The sequence below is a fragment of the Geotrypetes seraphini genome, chromosome 3, assembly GCF_902459505.1.
Source record: "Geotrypetes seraphini chromosome 3, aGeoSer1.1, whole genome shotgun sequence".
Classification (NCBI taxonomy): Eukaryota; Metazoa; Chordata; class Amphibia; order Gymnophiona; family Dermophiidae; genus Geotrypetes; species Geotrypetes seraphini.
The window spans coordinates 266910786-266923359 of NC_047086.1; the positions used below are offsets into that span (position 1 = coordinate 266910786).

Below are 12574 nucleotides of genomic sequence, written 5' to 3' on the forward strand. Positions count from 1 at the left end.
GTACTTTGGACTGGAAGAAGTTCGAGAGAGTCTCACTATCAAGTTCTGTTTGGTTGGTGTGGCTTTTTCCTTGGGCGCTGGTGAAGAGTTGGTTTGTGAGGGTGAATAGTTGTTTGGATCTAGCAGGGGCTAATTGTAGGAGGTGAGAGTAGTAGGCTTTCTTCGCTTCTAGGATGGCAGCTTTGTAGGTGATGGATGTGCTTTTCCAGTGGGCTTTGGTTTCTGAATTTGGGTGTTTGATCCAATTCCTTTCTGCTTTCCTCAGAGATCGTTTTATGGATCGGAGGTCACTGGTGTACCAGGGAGCAGGTGTTTTATTGGTGGTTATTCGAGTTGTTTTTGTCTGGGCAAGGCTGTTATAGAGGGATTGGATGTTGGAGTGCCATGTGGAGGCTGCTAGGGATGGAGTGGGGTTACCCCTGGTCTAAATCAGTATTGCTGTTCTTTTGTTTTTCCTCTGCCTGATAAGCTATAGCAGGGGTAGGGAACTCCGGTCCTCGAGAGCCGTACTCCAGTCGGGTTTTCAGGATTTCCCCAATGAATATGCATGAGATCTATTTGCATGCACTGCTTTCAATGCATATTCATTGGGGAAATCCTGGAAACCCGACTGGAATAGGCTCTGGAGGACCGGAGTTCCCTACCCCGGAGCTATAGCCTATTTTTACTGCCCCTCTGCTTGTCATTCTGCAGGAAGTCTCCTTCTTTACCGGTCCGCCCACACAGGAAGAGAAGAGTATGTCATAAGGGGCGGGACCGGCAGAGAAGGGAAGGGAATTTTTGCTCCATGCCCTATCAATGTGAGCCTAGCTGCAAACGTCCGAGCAGACAGTAAGAGCGGCTGGGCTGAATTTATATTGTAAAGGGAAATTAGAGGAACAAGGTAAAACCAGGATTTACTAACTACCCTCTCTGCAGCTACTTTATTTCCAATTTGTCTTAGATCATCCCTTACAAACCCTGCCTTTCTCTGACGCAGGTTCCTGTTTCCGGTAAAGTAGGACGCATCCTAGGGAGAAAGGTTGGCTGCGGCAAGGGGGACGCGACGTCCAAGAAGAAAAGTGGTGGGATTGATGGTGGGTGATCTCAGGTTTCAGTTTGACGGTAGGAGAGGGAGAAGGTTTTCAGGGGAAGTGGTGACTTGCGTATTGAGAGGGGAAAACGATAGACCGGGGAGAAAGAAAGAGGGCGAGGGGGCAGAGACCGGCGAGAAAGAAGGGGAGGGGTTTCCGAATGTGTGTGAAGAGGAGTGCTCGGTATTTTTAGGGCAGCCTAATGCGTGTAACTTGGAATCTCTGGTTTATGTATTAGCATGACTATGCAGTACAGTATTTCCTTTCTTTTTGTTGTGTATGTATCAGTATCATAATTTCATAATAATAATAATAAAAAGAGCAGCAGCTGGATGTGAACCATTATTCAAACCACACAGAAGGATGGATTGTTGCCTAAAAGATTTAAAAATTTGGGTGTACTATTGCCATTTGTTTAACGTCTGAAGCTCTTGATGCTTGTCAACAGTTTAGGTTTGATTTATATCAAAATTAATTAATTGAATGAATGAATGTACCTGTGTAGTTTAGGGTGAGGAGCAGAGTGTAATAGTCATCTTGATAGGTGGGAACTTTTGATAGGTGGGAACTTAAGTAGCTGTCTTGGTCTGCTTTTTTAACTTGAATTCCTGTGGATGGTGAAGCAGCTCAACTCACAAGTTGCTTACAGAATACGTCAATTATTTTCTACTTTCTGTCCCTTTGTCTCTCTGGGAAGTGCCCCCCCCCCTCCCTGTCTTAACTTCTGCAAGTGAGAAGATGCTTTTCATCTGCTCTGCACTAGAATTTTTATTTTCCTGATTTAATCTGATTTTTTTTAGGCTTTCTTGTTGTGTTAGGTTCCCAGTAGTCCTGAGACAGCTCTGCCTGGGAGAAGGGCCAGATGTTGGGGTCTGTAGCCATGAGGTCCACACTTTTAAAAAGAACATCTGCCTGGTCAGCCCCTGGGAACTCTGCCTGTCCTTGCAGTCAGGCAGGAGTGCAGGCTAATTTGACCTTGTGATTGACTGGCCAGGAGGCTTGGCAGAGGTTGGCTGCATCAACTCTCCCCCTCCAAGAATTATGTGGGAATGTTAGGGGTTGAGGGTTTCAGGTTTTTGGAACTTATATAAAAGGCAGCCCAAACAGACAAGCCATTGAACTGACCTTGCTTTCTGAGGCAGAAATTCCTTCTCCATTTCTAGCTGCACAGCACATGGCAGATTTGTGAGAACAGCTCATAACTGTCTGGAAAAATCAGCAAAACTAAGGGTTTCTGAGGGTGTTCCAAGGGTTCCCCACCTCTAAAATTCTATTTTCAGTAATTTTGAACTTTTAGTTTTGCTCCCTAGAGCCATCTTTTGGTGCAAATATGCTGCCACAGCAGCTATTTTGGATTTCCCAGGTTTTTTTTATTTATTTCAAAAGCCTCCTGCTTCAAATTTGGTGAAAATCAATTATAGACCCAGGTGGCTTAGACCTCATATCATGCCAAATTTATGCTGGAAGGTCAGATGAGGAGTGTCCTTGTATCATGTACTGTGAAGGGGGGGTGCCATGGACTTGGCCCTCTTTGGTTACTTCTTGGGTCAGGAGGTGCAGAAAACTCAAGACCTGGGTCATGAAACCTTGTTACATTACATTACATGGGTGTCTTCTGTCCTGCCAATACCTTTCAGTTCTAGGCGATTTACAACAAGAGTTGGCCTGGGCATTTCCAGGGAGAATACATGGTTAATAGATGTAGTATTCATTGGGATCTGTGGAGGTTCGATCAGGTTTAGTTAGATCATTTGACAAATTTCTTGAATAGAAGCATCTTAAACACAACTCGCCCTTGCCAGTGAAGCTTTTTTGCACAATCACACCTGACTCTGAGAAGTGATGTGAAGTAGACCGACAGAGATCTTTGTGACTTTGATGTATGCAGCTTACCAGAAGCATAAAGGGTTCTCTGTGTGTCAGCCAGTTAGCTCTCAGAGGAGTTTATCTTCACAAAGTGAGGTCTTGCTGCAACCAGTAGAGCTGCAGTAATCAGAGGTCCAGTCAGAAAAGGATTAGGACAATTGTGGGTTGGATAAAATTCTGCTGCTGTCCTTGGAGAATTCTAGTTCTCTGTTTGGGGCAGGTGACCAAGGATCGGTAGCCCTAGATCAGGGAGAGGCTCCAACGCTGCGCAGGCGATTTAAGCTGACAGATTTATCCTATATACTATAATAAACCAAAATTTTTGAGTCAAAACAAGGCCCAAAATTGGGGTCTCGGTTTATATTTGAACTAGCTGATCACCCGGCGTTGCCTGGATATCCCAGTCTCAGCAGCAAGAATGGCCCTCTCTTTGAAGCTGAACTTGGACTTAAACAGCATCGGGAGTGTCTCGGTGAGCCTGAAAATTATGGATTAGACCAGTGTTCTTCAACCTTTTTACACCCGTGGACCGGCAAAAATAAAAGAATTATTTTGTGGACCGGCAAACTACTAGGACTAAAATTTAAAAACCCCGTTTACGCCCCATCTCCGCGAGCTCAGTCCCCGCATACCATCTGATCCCATCTGCACAAGCCGAAATTATGATTTTATATTGAACGTATTTTATTAAAGTATAAAAAGAAACAATATTCTGAACAATTGTGATTTTATAAATACAAATATACAGAGCACGGACCAGCAAAACCCCTGTCTCCCCTCCCTTTCACATATATCCCCTCTACTATCAAGAAAACTGAACAAGCCAAGTTATTATAGAATGCTACATAGAAATATCATGCTAACAGAATACTGCAGTCCCCAGTTATGTCTCTAGCAGGATATATATTTCAAATCTGATATATTCTAATGACAAAATAGAAATAAAATTTTTTTCTACCTTTTGTTGTCTCTGGTTTCTGCTTTCATCTTCTTTTCACTCTTTTCCTTCCAGCATCTGCCCGTTCCATCCAATGTCTGCCCTCTCCCCCTTCCATATGTATCTGACTTCTTTCTATGCCACTCTTCCCTGTCCATCCAGCCTGTTCCTCCTCTCTCCTTTTTACATCATTCATTCCAGCTTCACTGCCTTCTTCATTTTTATCTCTCCTACACCAGATCTAGCATCTTTATCCCTCTTTCATTTCTCTGCTGACCCCCTTTCCAGCATCAATGTCTCTCTACTTTCTCATTCCTCTCTCTCCCCTTTCCCTCATCTGATCTCTCCATTCCACCCTGACCCCCTTCCCCTCCTGTAATCTCCCTGTCAAGTGTTTCCTTCCTTTTTTCTTTCTCCCTTCCCTCCTTCCTTTTTTTCCTTCTCCCTTCCCTCCTCCTTCTTTTTTTTTATCAATAAATGTTTATTGAAAATTTTTGAAAATATACAAACCAGAATATGAATATCAGGGACAGCAGAATTTAAAGCAAGCATACTAAGAGCGCAGCAAAAGATCTACAAATCTCAAAAATTACCCCCAACGATACAAACAAGCCCCCGATATCCATCAATAACCAGAACTCCACATACCACCCCCAAGCTCCACCTCCAGCAAAGAGGGACCCCCTGTTCTCAACCCCCCCACACAGAAATAAGCTCAAAATAAAGATTCTATTTTATCAAGTATTCGTGTCCAAGTCCGGGTATAAGTATAATAATAACCATGACGCTTTGCAATAGACAGTTCCATATTACAAATAAACTGAAGCTTTAAAGTCCAATCCAGTTGAGTGGGTGCCAGCCCCTGCTTCCAATGAGCAGCAATCAAGCATTTAGCTGCCGCCAGACCCCAGCGTCGAAGCTTAGTTTGCCATGAACATAAACATACATTATAAAGGCCAAGCAAGCAACCCTGTGGAGAAAAGGGCAATAAAATTTGTAACAATTGTGATAAACAACCCACCACCTTTCTCCAGAAAGGCTGTAGAACGGGACAGTCCCACCAAATATGCAAAAATGTCCCCAAGGCCAACCCACATCTCCAACACAAAGCCGAAACACCAGGAAACATACGGTGGAGACGTTCCGGCGTATAATACCATCTGATGACCACTTTATAGGCATTTTCCTTAATGAGTGCACAAGAGGAGGCCTCCCCTTCCAGCAGCATCTCTCCTTCTTCTCCCTTCCCTCCTCCCTCTATCCAACATTAACTCTCTTCTCTTCCCATCCCTTTCCCTCCTCCCCTCCCAGCAGCATCTCGCTATTCACCAAAATAGCAGAAGGGCTGGTAAATGCCGAACTTACCACATACCTTGATAAATTCAATATCCTAAATGACAATCAATCAGGCTTTCGCTCCGACCACAGCACCGAAACCATTATAGCCTATCTCCTAGATCACCTTCACACACTCTTCAGCCAAGGCTCCAACGCCTTGATTGTACAACTCGACCTGAGCAGTGCATTCGACCTGGTCAACCACAACATTCTCCTAGACTGCCTCGCTTACATAGGCATCTCTGGCCAGGTCCTTAACTGGTTCCACGGGTTCCTACGGAACAGATCATACAGGGTATTCAAAAACGACGCCTTCTCATATAGTTGGGAGAACTTCTGTGGCGTGCCACAGGGCTCCCCCCTGTCTCCCACCCTGTTCAACGTCTACCTCGTCTCCCTAGGAAACCTTCTGCAAAACCTCAAGCTCAAATTTTTTATCTACACAGATGACATCACTATAGTCATCCCGCTAACCAGTTTCACATCAGAGCTCCTTACCTCCCTTTCAAGCATACTCAATCAGATAGAACACTGGATGTTATCATACAGACTAAAACTAAACCCGGATAAAATAAAATTCTTCCTAGCAACCCCCAAAGATAAAATCAAAGACACTACAATTCAAGTAAAAGGATCCGTTTTCCCCCTTGAACAAAACCTAAAAATACTGGGCGTCACACTAGACAAACATCTATCCCTTGACAAACACACAGACAATACCGTCAGAAAATGTATCTCGGTGCTCTGGAAACTCCGCACCATAAAAAAATACTTTGATGACACTTTAGTCCTCCATCCTTAGCATATTGGACTACTGCAATATCATTTACTTGAGCTCCACAAAAAAAACCATCAGGAGACTCAAAATGATCCAAAACACTGCTGTCCGCCTCATATTCGGCCTGAAAAAAATGGGAACACATCACCCCTTTCTACCACAAACTTCATTGGCTGCCATTAGATTCCAGAGTCCTATTCAAATTCGCCTGCTTCTGCTATAAAACAGTACTTGGTTTATCCCCAAGCTACATCATCCCTCACTTCGCCCTGAATCACAGCATCAAGGACTCCCGCAGAATCCAACTCTTCGCCTACCCCTCTCTTAAACTCTGCCACTCCAAAAAATTCCTCGACAAAACCCTCGCCTTCCAAGCTACTAATCTAAACCCATGGTTATCTCAAATGGCCCTCAAGGCCCCCAACTACCTCGGCTTTAGAAAACTACTCAAAACCCGCCTCTTCCAAGACCAGGATCCTAACGCCTCTTCTATCTAAACAATCCCTCCCCCCTCTACATCCTTCCCTCACCCCTCACTGGCAACTTTGATCAATTTGATATTGAACCGCTTGTAACCCCGCTCAATTGATGTAAACCACTTGTAACTTTGTTTAATTGATGTGAACCGCCTAGAACTCTTCCGGGTATGGCGGTATACAAAAATAAAGTTATTATTATTATAACTCTCTCCAAGTCCAGTAACAGCTCTCCCTTTATCCAGCAGCTTCCCTGCCTCCTACAGTGGCTGTCTCCCCTTCCAGCAGCTCTCAGTACTTGCCTGCAGGAAGTTGCCGGTAAATAACTGCCCTGGCAAGTAGGAGAGCTGGTGGGAGGGGAGGAAGTCACTGTGAAGGCTCCCCAGGATCTTGCTCGCACACGCTGACCATCTCCCTCCACCTGCACCAGTATCTGCAGCTCTCTCCATTCTACTTGTAACTTCCCCGCGGCCCTCTTCAGCAACTCGGCAGGGGCGGCGATCAAGACAGGCTGCCGATGTCGGGACCTTCACTCTCTGAGTCCCGCCTATTTTGTTTCAACTTCCTGTTTCCGAACAGGCGAGACTCAGAGATGGAAGGCCCCAACGTCGGCAGACTGTCTTAATCGCCTGAGGCTGGGAGGAACATTAGTGAGCAGGAACCGCAGTCGGCAGGAAATTTAACTGCCGACTTGATCTCGCCGGCCCTGTGCGAACCGGCAGAAATTTTCTGCGGACCGGTGGTTGAACAACTGTGGATTAGACACTTATCTTTCGTATCCTGTAGTTGGGCCTCGCGCTGCTGTCCTGTCTCTGGAGCTCTAGATGTAGCAACTTTCTTTCATATTGTGTAGTCCGGGCCTTATGCTGCTGGACTATCTCTGAAGCTCTAGATCAGGGGTCTCAAAGTCCCTCCTTGAGGGCCGCAATCCAGTCGGGTTTTCAGGATTTCCCCAATGAATATGCATGAGATCTATGTGCATGCACTGCTTTCAATGCATATTCATTGGGGAAATCCTGAAAACCTGACTGGATTGCAGCCCTCAAGTAGGAACTTTGAGATCCCTGCTCTAGATGTAGCTGTTAGAAATTTGCCTTACGTTTCCTTGGAGGCATTGTTACAGTGTGACATCATTCCCCAAGCTTCACACAATTGGTTAAAGCAATATATATCTTTTTTGATATTTCTTTACATGTCACCCCCTTCCCACTCCCACAGTATTTTTTCTCAGATAGTAATTGATATGTATACCAAGTTTGGTTGAAATCTTTCCATGTGTTTCGGAATTATGCTCGGACATGCATCCAATTATATAGATTACCAGGATGATGACAGAGCATTGGGAAACGCCCAGGGGTCCTCTGACAGGGGCCAGAACAATGATGTAATTGTATCCCATGGCTTCTGATTTCTAGCAGTTATTTACTCTACCAGGTGGCTCAAGTTACCAAAAATACTTCTCTGCCTAGTGAAGGATTCTCAGGATTGCAGGGTGGATTTAGTTCTCGAATGGCACTTTGAGGCATTGGCACTAGGCCTTAAAGCTGCGGCCTCCTTTGTGGTGTGGACCTGCCATAAGTTGCTGTGAAAGAATCTGGCTGCAGAAGGGGCGGGGTGCCATCCTGTCGTACTGGCCAGAGTGGATATGTGGCAGACGCTATTTGACATGCTCAGGGTCATGAGTAAAAGTATCAACATATTCAATATCCGCCCGCAGAATGCTCTAGATCAGGCAGTAGGTGTGAGATTTTGGCATCTGCCATATTGAGCAAGCTCCCTTTTAAGGGGCAGATGCTTTTTGGGAAAGGACTACACAACTTGATAATCAGCGTGTTGAATCATCGTCCCAAATCCTAGACAGTAAGCCATAAGGTACCATGGTTTCTTTCGTGACAACAGAAAACTGTGTTATGGGTATGCAGTCTACTCGTCCCAAAGAGCCTTCCAAGGCTCAAGACCAGTGTCTCATGAACTTTGAGCTGTGGCACAATAAACAAAACGACCACAGCTTGAGGTATCAGGAAGTGCGCGGATGTCGACACAATGACATCACACGCATGTATGATGTCATTGTGTCAATGTCCACACATTCCTCTATTTCTGGCCAGGTGTTACATCGGAAGGAGGGACTCTGCGGCAGGAAGTTTCCGGTTAGAGCAGCCCTGTGTGCAGGAAGCATCTAAGAGAGTGTTAGGCCTGCTCTGTGAGGCGCAAAGGGGCCGACCCAGGAGAGTCGCAGGTTTTTTTTTTTGGTTTTTTTTAACGCTGGCGATTGGGAGGGAGGCAGGGTGCGAGGGTGAGGGCTGTTGGATCTGGAAGGGGGAGGGGACGCGGGATCACAAGAGAGGCAATTCGCTGCAGATACTTTACTGCGGGGACTAGGTCATTCACGGGGCAATTGGGGTGCCTTTGGTAACCAACCAGTTTTTTTTCCCCGTTCTATGGGTTATCCACGGCTACCCACGGGTAACTGTCACCATGTCATTCTCTGGTTTGAACCCACAACCTCAAGGTGCTGAGGTTGTAGCTCTAACCACTAGAGCAGTGTCTCTCAAACGTTTTAAGCTCTGGCACACTAAATGGAGCAAATGTTTTTCGTGGTACATAATTGAAATTATAAAATGCAAAACCAACAAAAATTAAATTTGAGTTATTTAAAGTTCATTAAGCTATGTAATAATAATAAATTTATTCTTTTATACCGCCATTACCAAGAGTTCTAGGCGGTTTACACCATAAATAACTGAACAATCGGCAAAATACATTCATTACAGAAAAATAAAATCATTATAAAAAGTTAAAAATGTAATTACAATCTTAAAAATACCCAGCTAAGTAATAAATTTGTCAAACAAAGAAGACTTAACTAATTTTCGAAAAGAACAGTAAGATATGGCTTGATGAATATATTCACCAAGCCAGGATTGTAATTTATCTGCCTGATAAGGTCCTATCAAAAAAGGTCTTATATCTGACACCATTTGGCTTAGGATAGGCAAAGTGAAACTATAGAATAGAATTGCTAATCAATGTGATGGATGTACTTGTTATTGAGTGCAAATTAACTCAAAACACAGCTTGATAGACGACAAGTAAACACGCAATTCATCATCCAACATCTGCAGTGGTTCTCTTTTTTGTCCAAGTTCGCAAAGATAAGATCCAAATGGTACTAAAGCCTTGGTTGCTTTTTTGCTCAAGTTGGGTAACTAATACATAAAAAATAAAAATAAAATTACTTGCCTTTAGTTTTCAAGGACCAATCACATCTTTACGCACACAGATGCTCATAATATTGACAGAGTCTTGCGTACATGTCATCTATTCTAGTGTATACTTATGAAGGGAATTTTTAAAAATAAAGTAAAATTCTGGAATCTCTCATGGCATACTTGGGATTTCTTTGGGGTACACAGTTTGAGAAACACTGCACTAGAGGATATAGAAGATTTGGAGAAAAGACCTAAGCAAGAGTAGTACATCAATTGGAGAAGAGAAATAAAACAATATAAGCTGGCAGTAACTGAAGCTAAGAGACTATATTATGACAACTTGATTAATCAGTCAATAAACTCTTCCAAGTTTCTCTTCAGGATCTCTAACTCCCTAACATCCACTGAAGATATGACCACATACTGTTCTTCACAACAATCCATTTAAGACAGTCTGGCCCGTAACTTCTAGGACAAGATCAGGACAGTGAGAGTCAGTTACTCACACCTTAGAATGTATAGGGAGAAGTTCTAGAAATGCCAGATAGAGGAAAGGTTTTGTTGTTTACCTGCAATTACATCACTTTCTTTTCCTTTGACATCGATATGTGAACAATTCTTAAGAAAGAACTGAATATTTCATGGGGTGTCCTAATTTTTTCACATGACTCTGTATTCAAAAACATTGTCAGCCATCTCACTGACCCCCATCCCCAAGGCCTTGGACTAGATTTGACTATAGTCAAAAACTTAGGCCTGTGGCTGGTATACCGTGATCTGCAAAGTTGTTAGAATTCTGTGTTAACATATAACTGGTTAATGGATTCCATAACTTACAGAATCCTTACTGTTAGAATTAACATCAAAAGCAATTTTTTATATAAGTAAAGGCAAACAAGCTATTCTGTTGCAGTTTGACATCACAGCTGCCTTCGACGCAGTTGACTGTTCTCTGTTACTCCTAAATTGGGTGAACTTGGTGTGCATGGAACAGTATTAAAATGGTTCGCAGACTTCTTGGGCAATACAATGTACAAAGTAAGAAAAGATAGTAGGAAGTCCCAAAAATGGAAAGCCTTTTGTGGGGTACCACAGGGCTTCCCATTTTCACCTTCCTTGTTTAGCTTGTATATGAGCTCCTTCGGTAAGCATTTCTCCCTTTCACAAGTTCACACTTTTTTGGTATGCTGATGACATTCTTCTCTGTGCTGCCAAGGAGTCCTTCACTGTTAACTTAACAATACGTATCAAATCTGATTGAGGACCTGAATACAATTGACTCTACCTAAGTTTGTCGGTTAAGCGCACGCTTTGGTTGTCCGCACGTGACCTGCATGGTCCTGGGTTGTTTGTTTTTTGTTTTTTACATTAAAGTAAATGGATATAAACTCTGGATAATTGCACTTCTGATAAGTACAGTCCGCTTATGCACACACATGTTACAGGTCCAACCGCAATTTTCTCTCGCGTCACATTCACTCTGGTTAACTGCATTGACATGTTCAGACAAGCCAATCAGACCCACCCTCGCACACATTCGTACATACCGTAGTGTGTTAATGGTTTAAAAAAAAGTTTTATTGCATTAGACCAGGGGTAGGGAACTCTGGTCCTCAAGAGCCGTATTCCAGTCGGGTTTTCAGGATTTCCCCAATGAATATGCATTGAAAGCATTGCATGCAAATAAATCTCCTGCATATTCATTGGGGAAATCCTGAAAACCCGACAGGAATACGGCTCTCGAGGACTGGAGTTCCCTACCCATGCATTAGACCAAACAGTACTGTTTCTACAACTGTACTGTATTATATTGTATTCGTTGTGTTTTTGGTTGAATAAGTTTTATTACATTTGATTACAGTATACTGTAATTTCATGACTGACAAGTCGTACTCCTATTAAGCGCACACTTCGTTTAATTGCCGTGCACTTAAGTGTAAGCGGAGTCTACTGTACACAGAAACTTCCTTAAATTAAACAGATGACTAAATCTGCAACTAGGTAAACCACCTATAATACTTCTTTCTCTTCTCTCCATACTTAACTATAATTTAGATTGTGAGCCCGCTGGGACAGTGAGGATTACCTAATTTTTAATGTATTAGTATTGTAAATTGCTTAATACTCATGTTCAAGCGGTATATCAAATTTAATAAATTAAATCAAGATGAAAGTGCTCTGATTTGGTGACTGCCATATTCGGATCTGGTACCAACTACAAGGCTTGATAATAAAGATTGACAAAATGCCAAAATTATTAGGTGTCATCCTTGACTTTAGAGACCAGATTGATTTGCTGGTCAAAAAATTTTTCTTCAGACTTAGATAATTAAGGGCGATAAGATTAGTCCCGAGTCAAACCAACTTTAGAATAGTATTTTAGGCAGTCTTGTTCTCGTATCTGGATTATTGTAATTCTTTATAAAGTAATATCCCAGTGAAAGAATTTAAGAGATTACAACTGCTCCAGAACACAGCAGCTAGACATTTCACCTGAAAAGGTTTGAGAGGGCCAGTCCACTTCTGGCAGAACTTCACTTGTTGCCAATAAGAAACAGAATCCAGTTGATTAACTGTATGGTCCATAAGGCTATATTTCATGTACAGTCCCACTCTATTCTTGAGTTATGCATTTAATGTCGCCAGATTGCTTGTAGGAAGCTTCATTTACATACTTTTCTGACCCTCTCTGTTATCTCAAGGACTGCCTTCAGGAAGCCAGTTTTCTTACAAGCTAGATTGTAGGAGCTTGTTTTTTCTGCTCATATTTTTCTTTAACTTGGAGTTCTTCGAGTCTTGTTGAGTCCTCATGCTGCAGAAGTCCCCTCGGAAACAGCTCTGGCTGTGGAAGATCGCAGACTTGGTTGGATCAGTCTGTTTCCAGGGGGTCTGGC

The 12574-nt window shown here is 43.1% G+C and overlaps 1 protein-coding gene across 4 annotated transcripts in view; it reads left to right on the forward strand.

The window, feature by feature from the left end:
• The first annotated feature begins 709 nt into the window (after positions 1-709).
• GGPS1 (geranylgeranyl diphosphate synthase 1) overlaps positions 710-12574 on the forward strand; it is a 118263-nt gene continuing 106398 nt past the window's right edge. For 2 of the 4 annotated variants that reach the window (XM_033939495.1, XM_033939491.1), the window contains exons 1-2: positions 748-883; positions 980-1076. The gene's annotated coding sequence lies outside the window, so the exon portion shown is untranslated. Of the gene's footprint in view, positions 884-979; positions 1077-12574 lie in introns of all 4 variants that reach the window. The other 2 variants (XM_033939493.1, XM_033939492.1) reach the window with 2 other exon arrangements.